General features: G+C 39.7%; 2 protein-coding genes across 4 annotated transcripts in view; both read left to right on the forward strand.

Moving 5' to 3' along the window:
• The window catches only part of LOC113029630 (uncharacterized), a 168,883-nt gene that overhangs the window by 150,752 nt on the left and 4,702 nt on the right, over positions 1-13,429 (forward strand). The gene's annotated exons all lie outside the window — the stretch shown is intronic.
• The window catches only part of LOC113028849 (uncharacterized), a 147,052-nt gene that overhangs the window by 58,058 nt on the left and 75,565 nt on the right, over positions 1-13,429 (forward strand). The gene's annotated exons all lie outside the window — the stretch shown is intronic.

Genomic DNA, 13,429 nt, shown 5'->3' on the forward strand with positions numbered 1-13,429 from the left:
CAGGAACTTTTCAGATAAAAAGGTGATGAAGTCCTAATGGTTTCATAAATCTTCCTATTTCTTTTTTTCATATAAGCATCAGGGACAAGTCTGTCTTGCAGTTGGTGAGGTCACTAATGTGCGCCCTATTTCTTCCAGGATCACTCTTCATTTGTAGGTTTTAGTGGACTCCTACTACTGTGAAGTGGTTTTCATGGGACAAAGGCTTGTATTCCAAGATCTGGGAGACTGTAGAGATGAGCAGTGATGCCCTTCCTACCATCTTTCCAGAAAAATAAGTGATCTGGAAGCTGTTAGGCTTACTTACAGCAGCAGCACTTTCTGCACCTGCATAAACTCCAGGACACATTTGCTAACAGTGTTTGTTGCTGTATGTTTCATTCATTCATTCATTTATTTATTCATTTTCAGGCACAACAAATACCTATATTGAACATAAAATACACAAAACAAAAAACAAAACTTGCCTGAAAAAGGAGTGGGACGAAGAAAACTTATTAAATCCCACCCCTATACTCACTCATCAACAAAAAAAAAACAATAAACTTCCCGCAGCTACGCCCATCATTGCATACAGACCCATCAACAGCCCCGGGCAGATACAAGCATCTAAGCGGCAGCTCGCAACCAACAATTAGAGCCTTCATAACTGAATACAGAATATATAAATTATAAATTGCATTACCACAGGTAACAGGCAGTAATAACTACAAGTAACAGACACACATACATATACATACATATATATCTACACACACAAGTACATATATGTACATACATACGCACACTTTATTTATTTATTTATTTTTTTGGAATCCATACCAGCAATGGTAAGAGGACAGACATTACAGAGCACACTAAAACCCATCATTGAGTATACTGTGACCAGACCAACTGTTTGTAGAGGAATTTAAATCTATGAATATTTTTGCATTGTTTCAATTGTAAACTCAGACTGTTCCAGATTTTCACACCACATACAGACACACAAAAGCCTTTACAGGTTGTTCGAGTTCTGGGTAATTTGAATTCTCCAAAGCCTCTCACATTATAAACCTTTTCTCGAATTTCAAATCTAGTTTGTAAATTTGCCGGTAAAAGTTTAGTAAAAGCTTTATACAAAATTATGGATGTATTGTAATTAACCAGATCCTGGAATTTAAGTAACTTTGCCTGAAGAAAGAATTTGTGAGTATGATCTAGATAACCAGCCTTGTGAATAATACGCAGTGCTCGTTTCTGTACTGTGACTAATGGATTAGTTGTATTTTTATATGTATTTCCCCACACTTCCACACAATATGTAAGATATGGAAGAACCAGGGTACAGTACAGAGTACGAAGTGCATCTTTATCAAGGAATTGTTTCACTTTGTTCAAAACTGCGAGGCTTCTGGAAATTTTGGTTTTTATGTGTCTGACGTGGGGTTTCCATGAAATTTTGTTATCAATTATAACTCCCAAAAATGTGTTTTCACTCACATTATCAATTGGTACACCTTCAATGATAATTGGTAATTCTATATTATATTTTAAATTACCAAAAAACATTGCTTTAGTTTTATTTATATTTAATGATAATTAATTTATGTCCATCCATTTTTTTATTAATTTTAGCTCCCTGTTTACAGTCATTACAAGATCAGTATAATCATCGCTACTGAAAAATATGTTGGTGTCATCTGCGAACAGTATGAGTTTAAGTACTTGAGAAACATCAAAAATATCATTTATGTATACATTGAAAAGTTTTGGTCCCAACACTGACCCTTGGGGAACACCACATGTAATACCAAGTTTCTCTGAATGGTAATGCCCTATGCTAACATATTGTTCCCGACCTGTTAGGTAACTTTTTAACCAGTTACCAGCTTTCCCTCGAATACCATATCTTTCCAATTTATCCAGTAAAATTGAGTGATTGATTGTGTCGAAGGCCTTTTTGAGGTCAACAAAAATACCAACTGCATATTTATTTTTATCCAGTGTATCAGTAATTTCTTCTACTGCCTCAATTATCGCCATTGAAGTGGTTCTTTGCGTTCTGAAACCATATCTGACCAACATTTATTATTTGATGTTTTTCAAGGAATTTTTCTAATCTTGAATTAAAAAGTTTTTCTAGAATTTTTGAGAATTGAGGCAGTAGAGAAATAGGCCTATAATTGGTAAAACTGTGTTTGTCATTACTTTTATATAGTGGTATTACTTTCGCAATTTTCATTTTTTTTGGAAAACAACCGGACTGAAATGATAAATTACAGATATATGTTAAGGGACTAGCAATATTCAGAATAACCTGTTTAACTACAGACATATTTATGTCATGATAATCCATTGAAGACTTACTTTTACATTTTAATGTGATATTTATTACTTCTTGCTCATTTGTAGCTGAGAGGAACAGTGAAAAGGGATTTGATTTTATATTACTGATATTTTCATTTTTATGACACGGGATGTCCGCTGCTAGTTCAGGGCCAACGTTTATGAAGAATTTATTGAACCCATCGACAATATTACTCATGTTGTGATTTTCACCATTTGCATCAGTAAAATATTCAGGATATGATGTTCCAGAAGATCCTTGTTTAATTAAGTTGTTTAACACATCCCAAGTTCCTTTTATATTGTTTTTATTTTCATATAATCTTCTTCTATAATAAAGTTGTTTGCTCGTTTTTATAATATCAGTCAATTTATTTCTATATGCTTTATATCTTTGTTCCACTTCTTTTGTTTTTACTTTGATAAACTGTTTATACAGATTGTTTTTCTTTTTGCAAGCATTAATAATTCCTTTTGTGAGCCAAGGACTTTTTATCTTTTTTTTCTTTGTCATGTGTTCGTTTACAGGACAATGTTTATTGTACCACATAGTAAAAATATCTAGAAAATTATCATAAGCCTTGTCCACATCTGACTCTTCATACACCGAACTCCAATCTTGTTGTGCTAAATCGAAATTGAAGGCATGAATTGCTTCTTCATTTATTGTTCGCTTTGCTATCATGATCTTGGTATCTATTTTTTTTAAATCACAGTCACACAAAGTAAAAACTGGTAAGTGGTCAGTTATATCACAGACAAGCAGACCACTATTAATTTGGAAATCCATGACATTAGTAAAAATATTGTCAATAATAGTGGCGCTATGTGAAGTTATTCTGCTTGGCTTTGTTATTGTTGGATATAGTGATAAGCTGTACATTGTGTCAGTAAAGTCATCAATGGCTTTTAACCTTTTGGATTTAGCAAATCAATGTTAAAATCACCACAGATAAATAGTAATTTTTGGTTCACCGAAGCAAACATTTTTTCTATCCATTCATTAAAAGTGTCAATACTTGAACTGGGTGTCCGATATATACAACTTATTATAACATTTCTCTTTTTTTCATTCATAATCTCAATAGTCAAACATTCCAAAATTCCATCAATAGCCATAGACATAGTTGTTACAACATTATATTTTATAGAGTTATGAACATATATAGCAACCCCGCCGCCCGCCTTATTTAATCTATTCATTTTAAATCATATCCATTCAAACAAAAATCTATTCCTTTATCAACATTGAACCAAGTTTCAGTGATGGCTATAACACTAAAGGGGCGAGAAAATTGTTGCAAATAGTCCTTAATGAAATCAAAATTAGAGTACATACTTCTGCTGTTAAAGTGAATTAATGAGAGCTTCCCGTCTAGGTTAATTTCTTTTTCATATTGTTCCTGAGTGAAATAATTACAATTTTTAACAAAAGAAGAGAGAAAGTTACTTTCAGAATCTATTTCTGGATCTATTATATTATGCTCCTTATATTCACAATCTAGATCAATTACTTTCTGTTGAAGAATTGATTTCAACGTGTCCATGTCATTTCCTGGTGTAATTGATACATTGGTGTCAGTTATACTTGTCCAGATCCTCCATGTTCCTCACTATCAGTACTTTTGCCTCTTCTGGTGTCCCGTTTAGCTTAATGAAAATCTTACAGTTTGTTACCCATGTATGTTGTATTTTACCGTTCTTCTTCAGTTGCCTTGCCTTCCTCGCGATGTCTGCGTTTTTTCGTGTCAGATGCTCATTAATGAAAACGTCCGTGCCTTTCAGTTTGCGTCCTTGTTTCAGCAGTGCGACCTTGTTCTTCCGATTGACAAATCTCATAATGATGGCTGGCAGTCTGTCACTCCTCCTGGGCAGTGAGTGACATGCTTCTATGTGCTCCAGGTCCATCTCTATCCCCTTGCTTTGGAGGAAGGACGCCACCTGTTGCTCTACCGAGCGGGTCTCCTCGTCGCTGGGCTCCCCGACGTTCCCAGCCACCGCGCGCGCGTACGAGCGCGGCTTGATTTTAATACCGCTGATGACCACGTCGTTCGTACGGGTGTACTGCTCCAGCTCATCCACCCGCCGCTCGAGATCCATGATCCGTCTGTCCTTCTCGGCATTTTGGAGGCGTAGCTGTTTTACCTCCTCCAGAAGCCCCAGAAGCAGCTCCTGCTGTGCCCTGACTGCGGCCACGTCTCCGCACAGCGCTCCGAGGGAGGTTTTAATGTCCTCAACCTCCTCTGGTGTTGGACCTTTCTTGGGTGGCATACTGAAGCGAGAGCACGAGGCGGCCACCACGAGGGACCCGGAAGCGGAATTTCTGATGATGGCGCCTGGCTAGGCCTGCTGGCTGATGGTGGAGCCTGGCTGTGGCCTGCTGAGCCTGGCTGTGGCCTGCTGGCTGATGGTGGAGCCTGGCTGTGGCCTGCTGAGCCTGGCTGTGGCCTGCTGGCTGATGGTGGAGCCTGGCTGTGGCCTGCTGGCTGATGGTGGAGCCTGGCTGGGTCTGCTGGCTGTGGCCTGCTGGCTGATGGTGGAGCCTGGCTGTGGCCTGCTGGTGTTAAAGGGGAGTTTTTCCTTTCCACTGCTCATAGAAGTCAACTGGTAGTTGTGGTTTTCTCTGTTCTCTCTGTAGGGTCTTTACCTTACAGCAGGGGTGGGAGAACTCCAGCGAGCAGGGGTGGGAGAACTCCAGCTTTGAATTTTTTTTTAGAGTTGATATTTTGGCTATGGTGTCTTGTTATGAAATCTACAAGAGTCAAAGTGTTTTTAGCAGGTGCTTCACAGCTAAGTTTGACTGGGAAACTCAAAGCTCAATAGTCTGTATCAACAGAAATTCACTGCAGCCTGTGTAATATTTCATGCATCATAATTTATTCCAGTCCATCTTGCAAATACATATTTGCGTTGTAATGTCATGCACAGACACACACAACTATTAGATCCTTAAGATCAAACCTGTGTCATTCTTTTGGTCCACTGCAGTGTAGTAGTCAAAAAAAAGAAGTGAAGTGGCCACAAATGGCCAGGATAGAGCCCAGAGGGTTAATGCGTAAAATGTATAAAATATTATTGATTACAGGGTAATACATTAATGTTAATAGCAAGTTACAAGTATAAACAATGCTGTTACATTTACACTTAAAATTTTTACTGAGTATGGACATAAAAAAGTGAACAACATTTTATAATAAGCTTAATTGGAATTCTGTACACTGAAAAACAAACAACACATAAAAACACAAACAAACAGCCAGTGCCTTCATCTGTCCATGAAATGTCAAACATCACATTGACCCGTAGTCCCTGCTCGTCAGCACATTTAAAAAGAGCTCCATGTCCTCTGCAAACTGAAAAACAAAGAGGAAGAAGTCCCTCTACACAAAAACACTGCAGATGACAGGCCAGGCAAACATCTATTGATCTGTTTGAATGCCTCCTCATCATGTGAGCCTTGAAGGGTTTTTTTTAAAAGACTAAGATCACAGTGAGGGAATTTCATTTTCATGGACTTTCCACAAGCCACAGTTTCATTCAGCACAGAGGGAGCACATGAATGTTCTACTGAAGATTCAGAAAATGGTTTTGATGCTGGAGACAAGACATCGAGAGGGAGATGGGGCTCCACGGAGAGTTCAGTGGGGAGCAGTCCCGAATGCTGACATGACAATAATTGCCTTGCCATATCCCCACGCTGTATGACTGTCATGTTACAGACAGGGCAGTGAAAGTGCACCGGCATATCATTTTGTCTGTAAGAGAGAGAAAAACAACATGTAATTTAAATGTAGTTGTATAGAATGCAATCAGTTTATCTAACAATCAGATTGTACATATTAACAAAAACATCCAAGCCATCCTCAATAATGAAAGCAAAATGGTGTGGATCACAAGAGCTGTCAGGAAATGTGGTGAACAGGAAAAAAACATTTAATGAAAACACGCTTTTTTCTCTCACTGATGAATGAACTGAACTGTACAATGTGAAAAGCAACTTTAAAGTCAACAAAGAGACTGCAGAAGTGCTGAAAAGAAGTGCATATTTATAACTTTAACTATGAGGTATATTTAATACCAACATACCTTTGAAAGGCAAAGCATTTTTAACAGAATGGAATAGAGAATATTAGTATTTATAAATATGTAAACCCCTTTGTGACGACCTTTACAATGTTGATGCAGATGGAATGAGAGACATAAATAAAGTGCAATATGCAGTAAACGGAACAACGTGCATTGATGTTACAGATCGTGAAAAGCAGTGAAGTGAATTTGTTCATAACAAGCAAAAATCAAATACGTTTGAAACTGACCACTAAATGCTAACCAGAGGTGTCAAAAGTGCACATTCCTTACTAAAGTTTAGATACCTCGGGGTAGTGATGGCCCGCTTGAAGCTGACGCTCCGGTGCGTGTGTCAAAAAAATCAACACACTGCTTCAGAAGCTCTGTGTCGAAGCTTGATTCGTTTGGCCAGAGTCACGTGATCAGCGACGTCCGAAACTTCATTTAGAACCTAACTGCTTCGGTATCTGATTCAATGGTTTATAAGGAAGTGAGTCATTCGCGGGATTTGTGGTGTTGTGATGGTGACAGATAGCGAACCACTGATCATTCCACTGAGAGATTTGAAGCCAGCGAGGAAGAGAGGAGGTTCTGTTGTGTGGGAGAATTTTGAGTTGATTTTGGTCAGTTGGGTGGGTTTTCCAGCTTTGTGTTCTTGTTGTTTGCTTTTGTTTTGTGCGTATTTATTTTATCTTATAATGGGAAAACGGTGGCACGGTGGTTAGCACTGTTGCCGCACAGCAAGAAGGTCCTGAGTTCAATTCCAACATCAGGCCAGGGTCTTTCTGTGTGGAGTTTGCATGTTCTCTCCGTGTTTGTGTGGGTTCCCTCCGGGTACTCCGGCTTCCTCCCACCATCCAAAGACATGCAGCTTGTGGGGATAGGTTAATTGGATAATCCAAATTGCCACTAGGTGTGAATGGTTGTCTGTCCCTGTGTGTTGGCCCTGCGACAGACTGGCGACCTGTCCAGGGTGTACCCCGCCTCTCGCCCTATGACAGCTGGGATAGGCTCCAGCGCCCCCCGCGACCCTGAAAAGGATAAGTGGAAGCGAATGGATGGATGGGAAAAAACTTAATGTCAAAAAAATCTGCTTTCATAATATAAATATAATTAAGTAACTTTAGAAAAACTTCCACTTGATTCTTTACATTTAATGTTGTAAAAATATATATTTTATTGTTTAACTAATCTGAAAATGTTAGTCTGCCAAATGTGCAGCAATTTCATGTATTTATTCTCTTTAGCTGAGTTTGTGGGGCCCAGGTAGACTGTATAACTGCATCTCTACCAGTTTCTCTGCGCTCCAGCCTCTTCTGTTCTACGTGAAGGGATTTTCCTTAATGCAGGAGAAATTATCTCCACGAAAAGGAACAGTTTCGGCCATCGCACAGTGGAACAAATTCTCTTCTTAAATAAAAATGAAAAAGGGTTACCTTAAATGCATCATGCTTTTAATTTGCAAGTTCATAAGCATTTTCCCTTTCACAATCAATTCTACCCCCAGGTCAAAAATATGTATAGGAAAATTTCCCCAATATAATATTATTTATAAATACACCCATCTAGCTCTTGCACAAGTGCATGGAGGCGGGACCTCACAGCAGAAGCATACTCCATAATGTGTTGTACATTATTATATGTATATTATATGTAATGTGGTATTTTTCAATTATTGTATTTACCAACATCAAGACGTCACAAGCAAAGAAAGACCACACCATGGTGCATGTTTAAACAAGGAGAGTTTACTGGTCGAAATTATTTATTAAACAAATAAACCGCATTTTTTTAACCCCCCAAAAATACACGTTCAAAGCAACACAACAGCGGCCCAATATCAGACAGAATTCCACTCTGTAGAGTGAGTGGGCAATCATAATGAAGCAGTTGGTTTTATTTTGTGGATTCAAGCTGCTCTTCATATTTTTGGCCACCAGATGTCACCAGAGAGGACTATGTTGAAAAGCTCCGAGTAATGAACCGTTTTCAATACAAGCTTCAGAAAGCTTCATTTGGCCATCACTACCTCGGGGGTCTGACCGTTGTTGTAACGCTAACAAAGTGTAAGCAAACTAGATGATTCCTAGAATTATATCATTATTAACGGCAAATTTATACATGAAAGACTCTGTGCCAACCTTTACGATCCACTTGCAAGGTTAAGGATCCATGCAGGAACGAGACAAGAAATAATAATAAAAAAAGAACATATTTCTGCCGACTTTGGAGGTCACGTGTTTCCGGTTAGTGTGGTCACGTGTTTCCGGTTAGTGTGGAGGTCACCTGTGTCCGGTTACTGCGGAGGTCCCAATATGGCGCTCCCCAGCGGGTGCAACCAGACCCTCCCCCCGGTCGCGCGGAAAGAGCTGCTTTTCATGAAACGGGATTAAAGTAGTGAACTTAGAGGAGAGAAACAAACTAAAGTATCGATCATAAACCACTACCAACGTTTGGATCGATATCTGCATCGATCTGCCCACCCTTGTCTCCTGGATCGTAGCTGAGATCAGCGTGAACCACGTGGGTCTCTGCTCCCTGATCTGTTTCCTGTGTTTGGAAAGAGTTGCAGCTTCATCGCGGAGTTTCTCTCGGTTTGTGGGCTCATCTAAAGGTAAGCACCGAGCTAACTTTACTGTGAGTTCAGTTCATGTTGAGTTTAGCTCCTGAATGAGGTCTTCTGCTGCTCTCCTCGGTGTCTGTTCACAGTTTATTGTGAACACGTTGAGAGAAGAGTGAGAGAGTGTTTGGAGAAAAACACCAACTAATCATTAGCTCAGCATGCTGGGAGAAGTTGAGCGTTTGCTCGCGTTTTGCTCGATTATTTCTTGCTGTGACTCGGGGGCGTTTTTAGCCCATTTTTGAATCACAGGACCCCCAAAGATTCACAGTACTTTATAAAAAGCATATAGTATTTGGTTGAGACGTAATATTTTAAAAACAAAAGTATAGACCCCCCCCCCCAAAAAAAAATGGTCTGTTCCAGCTCGCCTCTCCCCTACTCTGGCTCTGTTGTCCTTTCTGCCAGAGCGATGGTGGCTGAGACGCAGCAGAGCGGAGGTGTGAGTGCCTGCCTTAAACCAGGACATATTAGCTGCATTTAACCTTCAGTTATGTAGGAGTCAGACCGTGTTTCCTTTTTAGCTGAAAAACATTACACCAGGTAACCTGCAGTGTTGAGAGCGTGTTTTCCCATGTTTGCTACTCTACAGTCCGTCCTACTCTGTAGTAAAATCAGCGACATTTGACCGTCCTGTTGCTCCCATTGGAATTTATGTAGCCTATTTAAAATCTACAACTTAAAATTGTTGTTACCACTGTCCTGTTTGAAATGGAACGAGAGAAGCTGGTTATTTTGTCATATGTGCATGTGCCGATATTAAACCCAGCAGCCACATTCAGGTAAAAGTGTAAGATCAAATGATCCGTCAATAAAGGATAATGTTGGATCAGTGTTTCAATATTTATATCTTTTATTAGATGTACATGTGGTTTGGTTATTTGCCTTTTGGTTGAAAGTACACAGTATATAATGATGTACCACGTGATCGCTTGCAAAACAGCTACGTTAGCGTTAGGGCTGTCTGATATAACGATATATATCGGATGACGATTTAAAAACGTCTATCCTTTCATTTTACGCTATCGTTTGTTTCCTGCTGTTGCAAAAAAATAAAAAATAAACCTTAGACTCAAACGTTAGAACAGGCTTTTCCCCGCAGCAGGCTGTGTAATAAATACTCACAAAGAAAACGGCGTCCGTTACAACTTATGTCTAAAAATGTATCGTTTCATGCATCGGTTAAAACACTCGACTCCAGGTACACGACACCCAGCAGGAAACATTTCACACAAGTCGAGCTGCCCGAGATTCACAGAATTTATGGAAAATTTTACATTTTTGTGATTTATATCGTTATCGGACGATAGATGTCTTATATCGGGATATGAGATTTTGGTCACATCACACAGCCCTAGTTAGCATAACATTAGCTAAAGGATGAACGCTAACTTTTTTCCACTCGATTAAAGGTAACGTGAGGGTTTCTGGTGGTTAAGGACAAATGCAATCGCATGCCAGGATGCTCTAAACAGACCAAACTTCAGTCAGGAGAACAACTGAGATTATTCATCCACAATACGAGGTTAGTCATTAATATACTGCAACAACATGGGAATAGAGCAGCTGCCAGAGAATTCAACATTAATGAATCAATGTTAAAGAAGTGGAGGAAGCGCAGTTTTTGGCTTTCCTCATATTTCAAAAGTGCTTCGTCTCTTTGCTGTGACTCGCCCGCCATAATTTGCAGACGATGTTGTTTGCAGCAGCTGCAATGCCTCCGACCAAAACAGGCGGAGCTTGTTGACACCAACAACATGTGCTATTGCGATAGAGCGATATAGTCAAAATCTCTACCGTTGGCCAAATTTATATCGTCTCTACCGTATACCGTTTATACCGCCCACCCCTACTTATGATTTAATAAAGATATTTACAGACTTTGAAATGACTGAAAGATTTATTAGGGTTTGTTTTGAGTTTTGTTCAAAAGGGAATAACTTCATATAAAAAAAAAAAATCACATATGCTGGACATCTTAAACAATTTTTTTAATAAAGCAGCAGAAAAAAATCAGGGCTAACCCTTCACTCTATCATGTGGCTCGGTGCTGTCCCCGTTAAAGAGCCAAGGACCTTCTTTCCACTTCCTCCATTTATAGGTTGGATGCAGTGAGTAACACTGGGGAACAACACACCCTCGTTGTATTTAAAATATGTGGTGGTAAGGCAGAGGTCTAACTGTTGCTATGCTGCTACCAATGAGCCTGAGTGGGACTCCATCTTTGTGTGTCTATGGAAGTTCATATATACAGGGTGCAGCATCCACCGGGTAAAGGTGGTGGTATGCAGGGAGCTCAGTGGCTTTTTCAAGTTCTTGTTGCAGCTGATGACTTTCTTTTTGCTTCTGGGGTTTCACCTTGAAGCTTCATAGGTATTGTTGTCACTGAGTGTAGTAATGTTTATTTGCTCTGCTTCTTCTTGTCAGGGATAAAATACATATCCATACTTTTTGTGTCCCAGCTGAGTAACAGGAGGAGAAGAGTCTGGTGGAGCAGCAGAGGAACAGTTTCAGCCATTTGGACTCAGCTCAGCCACTACAGAGGAAACAATGACTTCAACACAGGAGGTGAGAAAAGTATCTCAGCTACACTGTTATTGAAACTGTGCACAGCTGGTTGTTAACAGCAGCTTTATATTTTCCATCCTGGGCTCCTCCATAAATAGAAAATCTACATTCACAAACAAAAACCACAGAAGTTGCAAGAAAATACAAAGATCATATTTTATCAGCACACATTAAAACAATATCATCAGTTGGACTGCCCATTTTTCATGAAGTAAAAGATTTTCTCCCGTGATCAGGGCTGGGCCATATCGCCAAAATTCATATCTCGATATTCTGTAGCTGGATGGCGATATACGATATACATCTCGATATTTGGTGATGGTCAGAGGGGCCGATGGCACGATATGGCAGCCTCGCTTCTGTCAGCCTGCCCCAGGGCAGCTGTGGCTACAACTGTAGCTGCTTCCACCAGTGTGTGAATGTGAGAGTGAATGAATAGTGGCATTGTAAAGCGCTTTGGGCGCCTTGAAAAGCGCTATATAAATCCAATCCATTATTATTATTATTATTATTATTATTTATTTTAAGCCATAAAGTAAGAACAAAAAGAGTTCTTAGTAAAAGCTGTGTCCCAGATTTCGCAGAGGCAGTTTTATTAACAGACAGCATAGATGTACATGAAAAAATTACTCAGAAATAAATTATCAGCATTTATTAAATAATAATGCTCAAGGTATAAAATAAAACAATGTTGTTTTTGCGCATAACAAAAAGCAACCGTGCAGTCAAAATGTAAACTAAAAGATGCTGAGCGTAATAACAAAGACAGATTTCGCAGCTGCTCTGTTCCCATGTTCTACTGTGTACCGTGTGACAGCCGTGTCTCTTAACACGTGCCATTTGTGGTCCTTATACACACAATAAGGTAATATTATGTTGAAGCATGGTACGTATTACTCCGCGACGCTTCTGATTACAGTAGCCGTAATGCCTAGACAAACCATGTGAGTGAAGTTGGCCCCTCACTAGGGGTGCAACGATACTCGTATCGATATTGAACCGTTCGGTAGAGTGCTTTCGGTTCGGTACGCATATGTATCGAACAATACACAATTTGTAATTTCTTTTATCAACTTTCCTTCTGACTATGCTGTCTGTGTTGAGCGCTCAGTGGATCTGCGCTCGGCAGTGCAGCCTAGGCGGAGCAGTCGAGTGCAGATTCACTGACCGCAGGGCAAGCTAGCGAGACAGAAGTTAAGCTCTCAGCAACATGGACCTCCCCCACCCTCATTCAGATCTGGCGTTTGGAATTATTTTGGTTTTCATGTGACGTATGACCCTGAAGGTAAGCGAGTCATGGACTAAAGTAAAACAGTATGTTGGATGTGCCACGCAATGCTCAATTACATGGGTGGGAACTAGTGTGTTAGCGCAGTTAGCTCGTTAACGTGTTGGCCGTCCAGCCCCACGCACGGACGATCCGCGGTAGCTCGTTAACGGAGATTTGCCGTGTTGTGGCGTTAACGTCATTTCAGATTAACGCTGACAGCACTAGTGGGAACACAACGAATATGACTGCACATTTACGCCGACATCATCCTAGTGCAAAGACAAGTGGAAGCAGACAAAAACAACAAGCATGCATGCTACAAACTTTACCCGAGTCATTTAGACAGCCGTTAGCACAGGATTCTCCTTATGGGGACCTGATATGTTTAATATGCTGCTGAGAATATAGCCCAGAAGAAGCGTATAGTATAGCTTTTATTTTGGAAAGAGCCATTTCTCTGTAATAAACTCTTTTCCAAAGATTTCTCCATTAGATAGATTTATTTTTTTATCCCTTTGTTGTTTCAGCAACATTAAATTTAAAAACTGTACTTTTGAGTTAAAATATATATTTAT

Source organism: Astatotilapia calliptera, chromosome 9 (genome assembly GCF_964374335.1).
Source record: "Astatotilapia calliptera chromosome 9, fAstCal68.1, whole genome shotgun sequence".
NCBI lineage: Eukaryota > Metazoa > Chordata > Actinopteri > Cichliformes > Cichlidae > Astatotilapia > Astatotilapia calliptera.